Source organism: Otolemur garnettii, unplaced genomic scaffold (genome assembly GCF_000181295.1).
Source record: "Otolemur garnettii isolate 467f Iridium unplaced genomic scaffold, OtoGar3 scaffold00083, whole genome shotgun sequence".
Lineage (NCBI taxonomy): Eukaryota > Metazoa > Chordata > Mammalia > Primates > Galagidae > Otolemur > Otolemur garnettii.
In genome coordinates, this window is record NW_003852478.1 from 2,321,151 (window position 1) to 2,334,523 (window position 13,373).

Below are 13,373 nucleotides of genomic sequence, written 5' to 3' on the forward strand. Positions count from 1 at the left end.
TCAAAAGTCCACCCTTAACTATTATTATTTTTGGAAAGTGTTAACATTTATACATCCATGTTATTCCCTGGACTGAGAGTTCCTGAAGGGAAAATATCAACTATTTATTTACTTTTTTATGGCTAGGGAGGAGCACAGGGCCTGGTACAAAATCTACTCTCAGATGATCATACTTATAAGTAATATAGGACAAAATTTTGTAAAGATACCAACTTCTATCACTTCTCAGCCTTTTGGCTAAGATCAAGTGTGAAGATACCAACTTTTAGTATGGCTCCTAAAACAGCTCAGTTTAATCTTTGCCTTCTTAAGAAGAGAATTCTCTTCAAGAACATTGAACCCGTATCTTCTTAGTTTGAATGACAGGTTATTAAATTCATGGCTTCATGATTCACCCCTGACTCACACTGAGACCCAAGTGTGGGCTCATAATTCTTGTCCTAACAACCCAGAACCAAACTCAGACCAAGCCAGAATTATTAACAGGACATTTGTGTAGTAAGAACTGGAAATGTGATTCAAAAAGAGAAGAGCTGAAATTAGCTGGATCTCATAATTATGCCCTGCAGTGTCGGGAAAGGCAAGAAGGGATAGTTCATTAATTGAAAAATATTATTAGAGATTCATTGAGGGTACAAGAAACCATGCCACACTGGATGCATTTGTTAGGTAAAGTCCCTCTTATAATTGTGTCTTACCCCCAAAAGGTGTGTCACACACAAAAATTTAGGTTACATTGTTTGCATTTGTTGGGTAAAATCCAAGTTGTAGTCAAGCTCCTCACCCAGGAGGTCTGCCACAGACCCTTACATTGTGCCCATGAGTTGAGAGTTTACCAATCTCTCTCCCTCATCCCCTATCACACAAACTTGAGTTTAATCCAGTTTTTCTCTTGTGTGGTCATGTATTTGTTCATCTACTAGTTTCATGTTAGTACTGAGCACATCGGATACTTGCTTTTCTATTCTGTGATTATCAGTCATTCCAATGTTCTCATTTTGGTTGATTTCCATTGGTATAGAGTTATTATTTTCTTTTTAAATAAAACGTGACAGACAAAAATATATATATTATTAGATAATCGTAAGTATTCAGGGACCACAGTGTAATCAAGGGAATGGACTGAAAGAGTTTTCTTTCCCTTTAAAACTTATACCACTCTTTTTGGCTCGGTGCCTGTGGCTCAAGGGGCTAAGGTGCCAGCCACATACACCTAAGGTGGTGGGTTCGAATCCAGCCCTGACCCGCCAAACAACAATGACAGCTGCAACCAAAATAATAGCCAGGCGTTGTGGCAGGAACCTGTGGTCCCAACTACTTGGGAGGCGGAGGCAGGAGACTCACTTGAACCCAGGAGTTGGAGGTTGCTGTGAGCTGTGATGCCACAGCACTCTACTCAGGGGGACAGCTTGAGACTCTGTCTCAAAATAAATAAATAAATACATACATAAAAATAAAAAATGAAAAAAAACAATATTAAAAAAAATATTGTATCATTCTTTTTGAGAATTGAGACCTGCATCCCCGCCTCAGGCCAGTAGACCAGAGGGTAGGAGATGGAGCAGGAGGCTGGGTGCCTGGACAGCCGAGGAGGTCTAGGTGGGCAGAGTTCACGGCTTTATCTTTGAGTGAGACGAGATGATTAAAAAGCATTAACTGTAGTTGAACAATAGCCTCGAAGCTTTGCATTTCCCCTTGTAGACAGGAATCTGGACTTTGAGAGAATAGTCTACCCTTTTCTTCCTTTGCTAGCAAAGTAATAAACCTCTCTTTCCTTCTTCAGCCACTGTTCTCACTCTTCTGATGCAGCCTTGAGGATGGATGCCGATATTTCGGTAGCAGTATCATTTCTAAAATTTCACTTTGCCTATAGAATCTCTAATCAGGCTACTCAAGTCTGAATCTCCTAAAAATCTGATTTTTCCATCCTGTCTCTAACTTCTATGCTTTTCTCACCATTTGTGAATATACGTGTCTTTGTGGGCTCAGAAATTTTTATAACATAACTTCATTTTTGTGTCAACAGAGTTCTTCACTGCCTTTTTGTCCTTCGGTTTAACCAAATACCTGTCACCTAAAAAATAGTGGAGAAGGCATGAAAAAAATGATGTGAGTTAGAGTGAGAATTCAACGAATAAAATTCTGTATTGCCTCATTTATTGTATAATAAAAAATATAAGACCAGGTGCAGTGGCTCACGTCTGTAATCCTAGCACTCGGGAGGCCGGGGTGGGTGGATTGCTTGAGCTCACAAGTTCAAGACTAGCCTGAGGAAAAAGCAAGACCCTGTCTCTACTAAAAATAGAAAAACTGAAGCAAGAAGATCACTTAAGCCCAATAGTTGGAAGTTGCTGTGAGCTGTGATGCCATAGCACTTTACCCAGGGTGACAGCTTGAGACTCTGTCTCAAAGGAAAAAAAAAAAAGAATATATATGTATATATATAAAATAAAAATATTTAATGTAAATTGAATTTAAATAATTTCCTTTCTGGCATATATTTTTGGCTGGAATAGAATGATGGAAATTAAAACCTTAAAATGTATCTTTAGCATTGGCTTTGCTTTATACTTAAGAATTTTATATGTTCATCTAATATTCCAAGTTCAGAAATATACATTTTTCTATCCAAAGTAGAAATTGAAATTATCAAATTAAAATATAGACTTTATGTCCTTAATTACCACATATTTTATTCCTGAATCCTGTGAGTCTAGTGAAAGAAGCAGCCTGCCCCCGTATTCTCATCCTGAATTCAGAATAATATGAGAATCGGTTCTGCAGGATATTAATGAAATAGATTATGGGGTTTTTGTTTGATGACTGCTAGCCAGCTGCTTCAAATTTGTTCTCTTGGACTTTCTTATTGAAATAATATAAATGAGAGGTAGAGTTTTATGGTAATGTGTGAATTGCTTCTCATTCTAGCTAGCCTAGCTAGCCTTATTTCTGTCTATAGACTAATACGGAGGCAGCCTAATATAAGAGTTACAAGGAACTCCATTCCTATCTTCGACATACCTTTTGTTACTATTAAATTTTTATTTAAAAAGATGTTTAGTTACATGTATTATTTTCCTACAATTCATAACTGTTTAACTTGAATAGCTCTGAGAGTTAGATAGGCTAACTAAATTGACTAAATTGAAGGATATGATAAATTCTGTTATTATTGCTTATGAGGGTGATAATATTTGGCACAAGTAATATTTTTGCACTTGATTATTTTTGCCAAATATTATCACCCTCATAAGCAAAAGAAAAGACAAAAACAAAAAAAAACAAAATGTTTTTTGATGTTTTGATCCACGTATCTTATTTATTTATTTCTTTATTTGAGGTAGAGTCTGACTTTGTCCCCCTTAGTAGAGTGCTGAGGCATCACAGCTCACAGCAACCTCAGACTCTTGGGCTCAAAGTGATTCTCTTGCCTCAGCCTCCCAAGTAGCTGGGACTATAAGCTCCCGCCACAATGCCTGGCTATTTTTTAGAGACAGGGTCTCGCTCTTGCTCAGACTGGTCTTAAACTTCTGAGTTCAGGCAATCCATCTGCCTCGGCCTCCCAGACTGTTAGGCTTACAGGTGTGAGCTATATATACATTCCTTTAGCAAATAACAGGCACTTTTTATGGATAAGTATTGACACTGTATACTGGGGGCACATGATAAAGTACACAAGCTCCTTGCTGTGTGGGTGTTTGCAATCTGCCAACAAGTGTCTGCCTATCTCTATTTTTCTCCACAAAATAATTATATAACTGTACATTATTTATATTATTACAAACAACATAATTGCATATTGTTGCAAACGCAAAGAAGGAGAGATATAAAGACAGAATGTCGTGAGCTCTGTTTTTGCTTTTAAGCTATTTTTTTTCTATAAACTCACCCTTCTATTGGCTCTGTGACCCCGGGACAGGGACTGGGATAACTACGTTTATTCATTGCAAATTACATCTCTTTAGCTTATGTTATTGGGAAGAGAGATTAAATGGGAACTTGCAGAGACAGGTGAATCGTTTCACTTGATTTTCTAGTCCTGTTAAAAACTCCAGCAAATTCCAGGCAGCAGCAATTGTTTTCAGTGTTCAGGTTTTGTTCACTTTCTCCAGAGCCTGCCACATCAGAATTCCATCAGAGACAGCATAACTCTCAGGACAGAGCTGTGTCCTCAGAGACCTGGCACCCTGCCCACCGAGTAGCACCCCCTTCTAACCAATAAGAATTCTAAATTCTGGTAGGTTTTATGTAATCTTTTTGTTTCTGTAGCCCTGAACTAGTGGCTGCGTCTTGCAACTGTTTGACTTCTGTATTTTCAGTAACTATGTAACAATTCACCACATTAAATTCTATATGTTTAAATAACTTGTGTGGTTTCCATGTTCCCATTTCACTGACACAAGAACATTTTTCAAGGATACCTCCCCTAAATGAAAACATAGTACAAAAGGATTTCCCCATGGTGATTTTATTTTATTTTATTTTAGATACAGAGCCTCAAGCTGTCCCCCTGGGTAGAGTGCAGTGGCATCACAGCTCACAGAAACCTCCAACTCCTGGGCTCAAGCGAGTCTCCTGCCTCTGCCTCCCAAGTAGCTGGGACCACAGGCACCCACCACAATGCCTGGCTATTTTTTGGTTGCAGCCGTCATTGTTGTTTGGCGGGCCCAGGCTGGATTCGAACCTGCCACCTTAGGTGTATGTGGCTGACGCCTTAGCCACTTGAGCCACAGGTGCTGAGCTCCCCCATGGTGATTGTAAACTGACAGTTAAACAAGCACCTCCAACTCAAATGAATCACCTGAATTGTAGGTTTATTATGACACTGCCTATTGAAATCTCCATTCGAAAGTTCTACACATATCTCATATTGATTGGATGAAAAATGAAATAATTTTTTCTTCACTGTCAGGGCCTGGGACTGGCCAGGACTCCGGCCCAGCTTAACTAGGTTCTGGATGCTGTTATCTTGCTCAGGAACAATTGCTCTTAGGTGCCTGAGGGTTTTACTTTAGAGAAAGAGAGAGAGAGAGAGAGAGAGAGACTTAGAGAGAGTAAAGCAGTCTTAGAACAGATAGATCTTAGTCTTAGGATCTTGGTAAGACTGGTAGGATCTGCTTGGTAATCTTCAGCAGAGAGACCATGCTGGCATTGTGCTGGTGTTCTGCAGGTAGGAGAGGACGGCCTGTGATAGAATGTGCATGCTCCCGACTGCCTTCTTTTCCAGCCTAATATAAGGCAGATCTTGTGCCTCTCAACACCACTGCCAATTCACCAGTGCTCTCATCTCACAGGCTCTCATGCTTATTAGGAGAGCTAAATTCCTCTCCATGCCCTTTTCACCAAGGTGTTCCATTACTGAGCTATACAGGTATTTCTTATAACTCTTACTCCTCCTAGCCAAAGGAGTCATATAATCATATAACTCTCACTCCTCCTGTACGGGCTGCTACAGCAACCTCAAACTGTTGGGTTCAAGTCATCCTCTTGCTTCAACCTCCCTAGTAGCTAGGAATACAGGTGTGCACCACCACACCCAGCTAGGTTTTTCTATTTTTAGTGCAGATGGGTGTCTCACTCTGACCAATCTCAAACTCCTGAGCTCAAGCAATCTACCCATCTTGGCCTTGCAGAGCGCTAAGATTATAGACGTGAGCCACCATGCCCAGACTAGGAAAGAAAAGTCACATAGCAATCTTTATGGGCTTGTGTTTAATAATATCAACTCGGGAGCTATATGCATGCATCTTATATTCCCCTTTCACTAACATCTATATTATTCAATTTTGCTGCGCTGACAATTCTCAAATCTCAGTTATTTAAATGAACAAACATTAATTTCATAGTAGAAGGTAGGCTGTGATATGGCTAAAGGCCATATTTGTACTCTAAATATTTTTCATTCCACCACCATGGAAGGAGGGACTTCCGCGAAGAGCATAGTCTTTTCATGGTCACACCTTAAAGCTTGTGCTGCTTCACAAAGTTTCTTCTCAGAGATGCTGTATATGGAGTCCACGCACTGGCCAAGGTGCCACGTGGCCCCCCCAAAACCCAGTGAGGCAGAAACGTGCTCTCTTCCCACAGGAGACACAACAAATCACTTGGCAGTGGGAAGAGTGAGCGATTCTTTTTTCAGGAGGGAGAGAATAATTATTAACAAAACTATGAATTTGCTGCCATCTTTCACCACTCTAATCAGCCTGGTTTTTCTGAGTCAGTCTCTGTCTCCTACAACACTCTCCCCAAATCATTTGGAATTCGCTGAATGGAAGTTCTTCTGAGTTTAAGGAACCAAGGATCTATTTTTTGTTTATCCTAGCAGGTCTCTTTCTGGCTTCTGTTTTGTTTTTTAAACCTGCACCAGTAAAGCCTAATTTCCATAGAGGACACATTTTCCCCTCTGTTCCTATTATCTATGTACATCCCTGATCGCCCTTTCGTTATATGATAAAAATTTCTTCAAACAAATGAGGAAGGAGGAAATGATATTGCAGTCATGGGTTGTATGTACAAAAGGTTCCGGGGATTTTTAACTCTCATGGATACAACAGAGCTAGGAGAACTGTACGTAGAAAGGACAGAAGGTTTGTTCACAGTGCCGCTCACTGGGCACAGAACATACCGCACTGCAGTTGGGCCTGTAATGTGTGCGGTCTTCTTCCCAAGTCCCTACTAACTGCCAGTGAGCAGGGAAACATAATTTTGGTCTTAATTTCAAATAAATCTAGTCCACCAGTGGAAGTAGTCCCTAAGATTCAGTCTCACTGGGGAACAATATTGACAAAAAACAATTACTAAAAAAACAATTTTTAGTAACTCCCCCTGTCTGATTTTCTCTGTTTTTCCCTAAACTTTGGACTACAGTTTGAGTGACACTGCCTTCGAGAAGCTTTTCTATATGTGTACCAGTAGAGACAAACAAAAATATTTATAGAAGTTTTGTTTATAACAATAAAATAAAATTCATTAGTAAGGATTAACCTGAAAGTTGATAAATCCTTTCTTTGCCTATTGATATAAAGGCACACTAGGTAACAGAAAATGATAGAGCATCACTAAGTTTATCCATGAGGCTGAATTACTAGAACATAGCGTGATGTGAAAAGTACCAATCATGGGTGGAATTCTGGGAAGACGGCAGTGGAAGAAGATCAATTCTTTTTTTTTTTTTTGCAGTTTTTTTTTGGCCAGGGCTGGGCTTGAACCTGCCACCTCCAACATATGGGGCTGTGCCCTACTCCTTTGAGCCATAGGCGCCGCCCAGCAGCTCAATTCTTTATAATCTCTCCAAACTTAATCTTAATCTCTCCAAATGCAATCAGTGTAACCTTGTTCTTTGTACCCTCAATGAATCCCCAAAGATAAAACAAAACAAACAAATAAACAAAAAACAGAGTAAATAACAGAGAAAAAAAAGATACAAAGACCTTTTGAGATGGTGACACACATTAAAGATAGGCAAAGAAGACCCAAAACTAAAAAAAAGGTAAGTAAATAACACTAAAAAAATATATAGTTTAAGAAAACTTTTCAGGAAATATAATATATTGTATCTATATTTTTAAAGAGTACACATATACCTATTAATATTGAATTAGAATGACCAACATCAAGCCCTAAAATCTTTTTCTTGATTTTGAAGCAAAAGAAAAATTCTTCAGACACATCATAACATTAAATTATAATTAAAATTTGATAGCACCGCTCTATGCTGGATGAAAATACAGTCACATATTAAAGATAGTGAAGGAAATTAAAGGTGAGACAAGCAATTATTAAACCAGAAAAAGTATAATTTATTATTAACACTCAAGACTAAGTTAATACTGTTCCATTAGCTGTCTTTAAGGAATCTGTCAAAGAAGGGGGTTGAAAATAAGTCTGACTAAAGCAAATTTGACAAAAGGATAAATGTGAAACTGCACAGTAATGGTATTATTGCTTGTGAAACTAAGGTTAGATGAGGACTAAGAGGTGGTACATGCAGTGGTTGTGTTTAGTGATATAAATCGATGTTTTAAATGGAGGTAGATTAGGGAAAGCATACACAAAGTATTGCAAAAAGTATATGCAAATAAAATGTTTTTGTAATCACTGCTGGTAGAATCAGTATTGATATTTAGAACAAAAATATAAGCACTATGTATGATAATGTTATCTAAACTGTTGTAGGTAAGCACCAGAAATTATTGTGTGGAATAAGGGAGATACAGAAAAAGGCAGTAAGTTAAAATCCTTAATTTGAATCGAAAATAATAATATGTCATAAATATTTTATGTAAACATTCACTTAAAATTCCAAGGTCTCTTCACCAAAGGGAACCTCAGAGGAATGAGTACCACTAGCATATCGATTTTGATCTTGAAATACTTCTGCTAAAATAAACTAGTTTTTTTTGGAGATGGCTTAGCCTGGCAAATGTCCCTCTGCATGGTTAGGAGACTGTCACCGAATCCAAGGATCATGTCCAGAGAAACAGCAATTCATGTGAAGATTCCAAGGGACCAAATATAGTTACCTTCTGAGGAGGTGGCTTCATAGGAAGCCAACTTTCTTCCTGGAAATTGATAACGAAAGGTGAATACCTGTATGTTTTGACATGTAAAAGGCATGAAGCACCCAGGACTCAGTCCAGCTTTGAAGTAAACCTACTTTGAATGAGCTCTGCAGGAACAAAGTGTTAGAGTAGGTTGATGGTATAGTGTGTTGAATTTTGGCCTAATGTCAAAATCCTAACGTCCAGAACCTAAGAATGTGCTCTTTTTTTTTTAAGTGTCTCTGCAGAAGTAGTTAGATTAGGTCACCTTGGATTACCTGAGTGGGGCTCAGATCCAATGACACGAGTCCTTATGTGAGGTGGAACAGAAGACCCTGACTCAGGAGAGGTCCGTGTGAGGACGGAGGCAGACACAGGGGTTACAGATCCAGGGGACATCGGAGCCACCAGTAACCAGAGGACATGAGGATCAATTCTCCCCTAGAGTCTCCAGAGACAGTGAAGCTCTTGCTGAGACCAGCGCTTTGATTTCTGGCCTCCAGAATTGTGGGAGAATAAATTTCGATTATTATAATCTACCTCGTTTGTGGCAATCAGTTTTAGCAGCCACAGGGGGAAAAAATACAAGCATCATACACTGATTTTTAAGGATAAAAACTTAAATCTCTGAATATAGGATATAATAAAATCTCTGAATCTCTTGAATGTAGGATATAATAAAAATATATTTAAAATTATTACAATTATATAAACAGGAAGTCCTGATGATTTTTTATACCTTGCAGTGTTGTAAGTTTCAGTTTTCTTATGAATTAGATTATAACTCAAAAATATTTGATACTATAAGTCCTGGACTTAAATAGAACTTACAGCATAGGGAATGTTCCCTCTTTCAGCACCAGCCATAGAATGTGCTATGCTAATTTAGAGATGGAGCTTGCCATTGTTAGAGAAAATAAAAATGATTTCATTCAATGTCTACTTTTCTACTTTTTGGACCATTCCAGTAAGAATGATAACTGTTTTCTCAGTAAGGAGTGTTTTTTCTGTTCTAGCTGGGAGAATACAGTGGTAGGAAGGTCAAAGCAATTTCCTTGATGGGCCACATGTTACCACTAAAATGAAATCATCTAGCATATGGCGCTTAGAGAAGAAACACACAAATCCCAAATGTCAGGGTAACCTCATTTCAGCCACACGTGTCTCCAGAAGTACACAGAAAGATAAAATAAAGTTCAAACGCAAACCCAATTAAGAAGTACACTTCTAATTGTGAATCAATCAAGAGAAAACAGTTTTGCAAGATTCCTCCTAATTTATTTCAATCAGGGAAAGGCAACTCCCTTTATTTTTCAACATACATACATAAAAATTTCTTCAGTATAGTCGCAAGAAATGTTAATGTATTTATCAGCGGTACATTTAGGAATTTTGTTGGGGAATAGGAAAGATGTGGGACTACTTTTGGCACAAAGAAATTGGTCCCCCCCCCCACAGTATTGATACTGGGATTTCGCTCTTCAGTAGGTCCTTGGTCTCAGGGATTCAAAGAACAAACCCATGGACCACAGATCAGTGGTAAGATAGGACTTTATTAGAAGTTAGAAAGAAATGCAGAAAAAGTAAAAAGCACCAGAGCTTCTGGAAGGGGGAAAGAACTGAAGACCTCTCTCGGGAGTCCTTTTATCTAGCGGTTTTAAGTCTCAAGGATAAACCATGGCTGGCAGTTGGTCCTTTACAGTCTTTGTCCCTGAGAAGGGATTAGGGTGTGTGCTCCTACCCACTGTGGAACCACCCAAAAAACCATCACAGGCTGCTTTGTTCATGATCATATAAGAGCCCAGAGGGTGTGTCCCAAAGAAAGCAGTCTGTTTGTGGCTGGAAATGGGGGTCTGATGTCTGAGCTCACCTGGGCCTAGAGAATGGGGGACTCCCTGTCTAGCCCTGAGTGGTGGAATCCTGTATCATTATCATGCTGCTTTTCTGACTTTATAAACATTTAGTCAAGTTAATTTTTTGGTTTCCATTTTTATTAATTCAATATACATTATTTTACATATATATAAAGTATGTTTTTTGTGCATGTGGTTGTTGGTTTTCAAGTATATATATGTGTGTGTTTATAAAATAGCTACAAGCAGATATGACGTAAAGGTACAGGCCAGAGAAGACAATATTACATGTAATTGTTCTTTTTTCATTTATATTTCAATAGATTTAGAGGTTGACAAGAGATTTTGGTTACACTGATGAATTACATAAAGGTGACATCTGAGTTTTCTGTGTCCCCATCATACAAATAAAGTATATTGGCCCCGATGGGCAGTTTTTCTTCCCTGTGGGTGGGAACTCGGAGGCCGTGGCAGAGGAAACAGCCTTGGAGAAAGAGTGTGGACACACTGGAGCGGTTTTGCTGCTGGTTAGTTTTGCTTTGGTTTTTCATCCTAAGAGAATTGGAATTTAAAAGGAAGGTTTTCCTATTCCAAGATAATAGAAAATTCCTAACATGACCGAATCATCGTAGGCTAAACTACGTTGGCCCACAATAAAGAAATTCTGTAGAAACAATAATTTTAATGGAAAGAAATGGTCAACAGGGTGCAGATGACCCAGCATTTTATAATCTTCAGGGCAGGAAATTGTGCGTACACTGTTTTATCAAAGCCTGTATTTTGTTTAAAAGGGGTATCTAACTGTAAGGGCTTCCTGATTAATTTAAATGTAGTTTTCTTCTCTGCGTGAGGCACATATATATATTTTCTCTCTTACTATTTCTGACACACAAAGAAGTAAGTGTCCTAGTTGTTCTGTTTTATGTGGCTGATAATTCCCGGCAAGCTTAGAGAACTGGGTATAATTCAATGAACATTAGACCCCTCCTAGAGAAACATTATAGGGGTATAAGCTTTCTAAAAATGAATAGAAGGAAAGCATTCCACAAAGAAGTATTTTCGTGGGCTTGGTCAATCAGAATTGACAAAATGGTTAATTCTTACTACCCAGTGAAATAATGGTTCCTTTTCTCTGTTGGGCTTGTGTTTCTTTTCCATTTCCAATATTCGTAGCTTCCTTGGAGAATTCATAAAGAACTGTTATCTATGCCTGCTCTAAAAACCAGCCTGCATTAGTGGGAAGTGAGCTGATCAAGGTCTTACACAGTGGTGAAGGCAGAACACCAAAGCTGACTATAAACAAATACAAGTAGCAAACCGTGAGAGAAACAAGATCAGGATGAAAAGAAAGTTATGGATGAAATTCAGAAAAGGCTAATTTGGATGCATTTGTCAGACTTGACCAGCAAAATTAAAAATCCAATGCTCCATCTTCAGCATAGCCTACTTATTCATGTTTTTAATAGGATTTACTTTAGCATTTTTCACTGATCTCTTTATGAGAATTTTTGTGGGCTCCTTTGATATTTGGGATTAATAACTATCCCACAAACCTGTAGACACGTAAGCATCTGCTAATTCAAGCATGATTTTGTGTTACAAGTCAGGAAAACTAAGGCTCACAACTAAATCTCACTCAGTGCCTGTTCCTTTTTTATTTGTAGCAAAATACATATAACTTAAAAGTTAATAACTCAACCATATTTAAGTGTCCATTTCAGTAGCATGAATTAAATTCCTTGTGGTACAACCAGCATCACAATCCACCTCCAGGACCCTTTTCATTGCAAAACTGAAACTTTGTACCTACAGTGGTAACTTCCCACTCGCCCCTCCCCCAGGCCTTATCAGTCACCACTCTTTCTGCCTGTCTGAGTTAGACTGCCCTAGGTTACCCTGTGTAAATTGGATTATATAATATTTTTCTTTTGTGACTGGCTTATTTTGCTTATCTTTATATCCTTAACATTTACTTACTTTGCTGCATGTGTTAGAATTTCATTTATCTCTTCTTTTTTAAGATTGAATAACATTCCACTGCATATATAAACCACCTTTTATGTATACATTCTTCTGTCAATGAACTTGGGTTGCTTTTACATTTTATCTATTGTGAATACTGCTGCTATGAACATGGAAATGCCAATATGTGTTTCACTCTCTGCTTTAAGTTCTTTTCAGTATATGCCCAGAAGTGGGATTGCTGAATCACATGGTAATTCTATTTTTAATTGTTTTGAGAAACTGCCATACCATTTTCCATAGTGTACAAGAGTCCCAATTTCTCAACCTCCTTACAAATACTGTTGTTTTTCTGTACATTTTTTTTGTTTCCATCCTAGAGCGTGTCCTCTCTCCCTGTGGTTGGATTTGTCTTTCGCTAACTTTGAGGATGTTCAGCATCTTTTCCCGTGTTTAGTGGTCATTGGCCTCTCTTCTTGGGAGAAATTCAAAGTTATGTGTTGATATGTAAATTTGGTTGCTTATTTTGTTGCTGTTGTCAAGTTGTAGAAGTTCCTGTTATACTCCGTTAATTATTTGCAAATACTTCCTCTTATTTTGTGGGTTGCCGTGGTGATATCAACTAGGTAAGACTGGATGCTAACCTGAGTGTGATGTCGTGATCTCAGAGTCAGTGAACATTTTATTGTATTTGCCCATTGACAAGACTCTAACCGCTGAGTATTCTTCAAATGATTTATATACGGGGGTGAACATACAACTGGCGTGCAACTTACTATGTTAAACTATATTAAACTGCCATGAACTTTATGTCCACCCTTATGTCATCCTGACCTTTGTCATCCTGACCTCTCATCAATGACCTTTGTTACTAATGAAAATTTTTATCAGAAATTTCCTTTTGAAAAAGTGTTTTAATGAAAGATTTTTTGGAACTACTTGGACCTTTTGTGCATATCACACATTAACTTAGTTATTCCTTGCGAAGGAATATTCAAGTCATTTTGATTTGACACAA

General features: G+C 38.2%; 1 non-coding gene across 1 annotated transcript; it reads left to right on the forward strand.

Moving 5' to 3' along the window:
* The first annotated feature begins 217 nt into the window (after positions 1-217).
* On the forward strand, positions 218-401 carry LOC111726870. The gene has a single exon (XR_002774548.1). It is a non-coding gene; the product is annotated as a U2 spliceosomal RNA (small nuclear RNA).
* Positions 402-13,373: the final 12,972 nt, after the last annotated feature.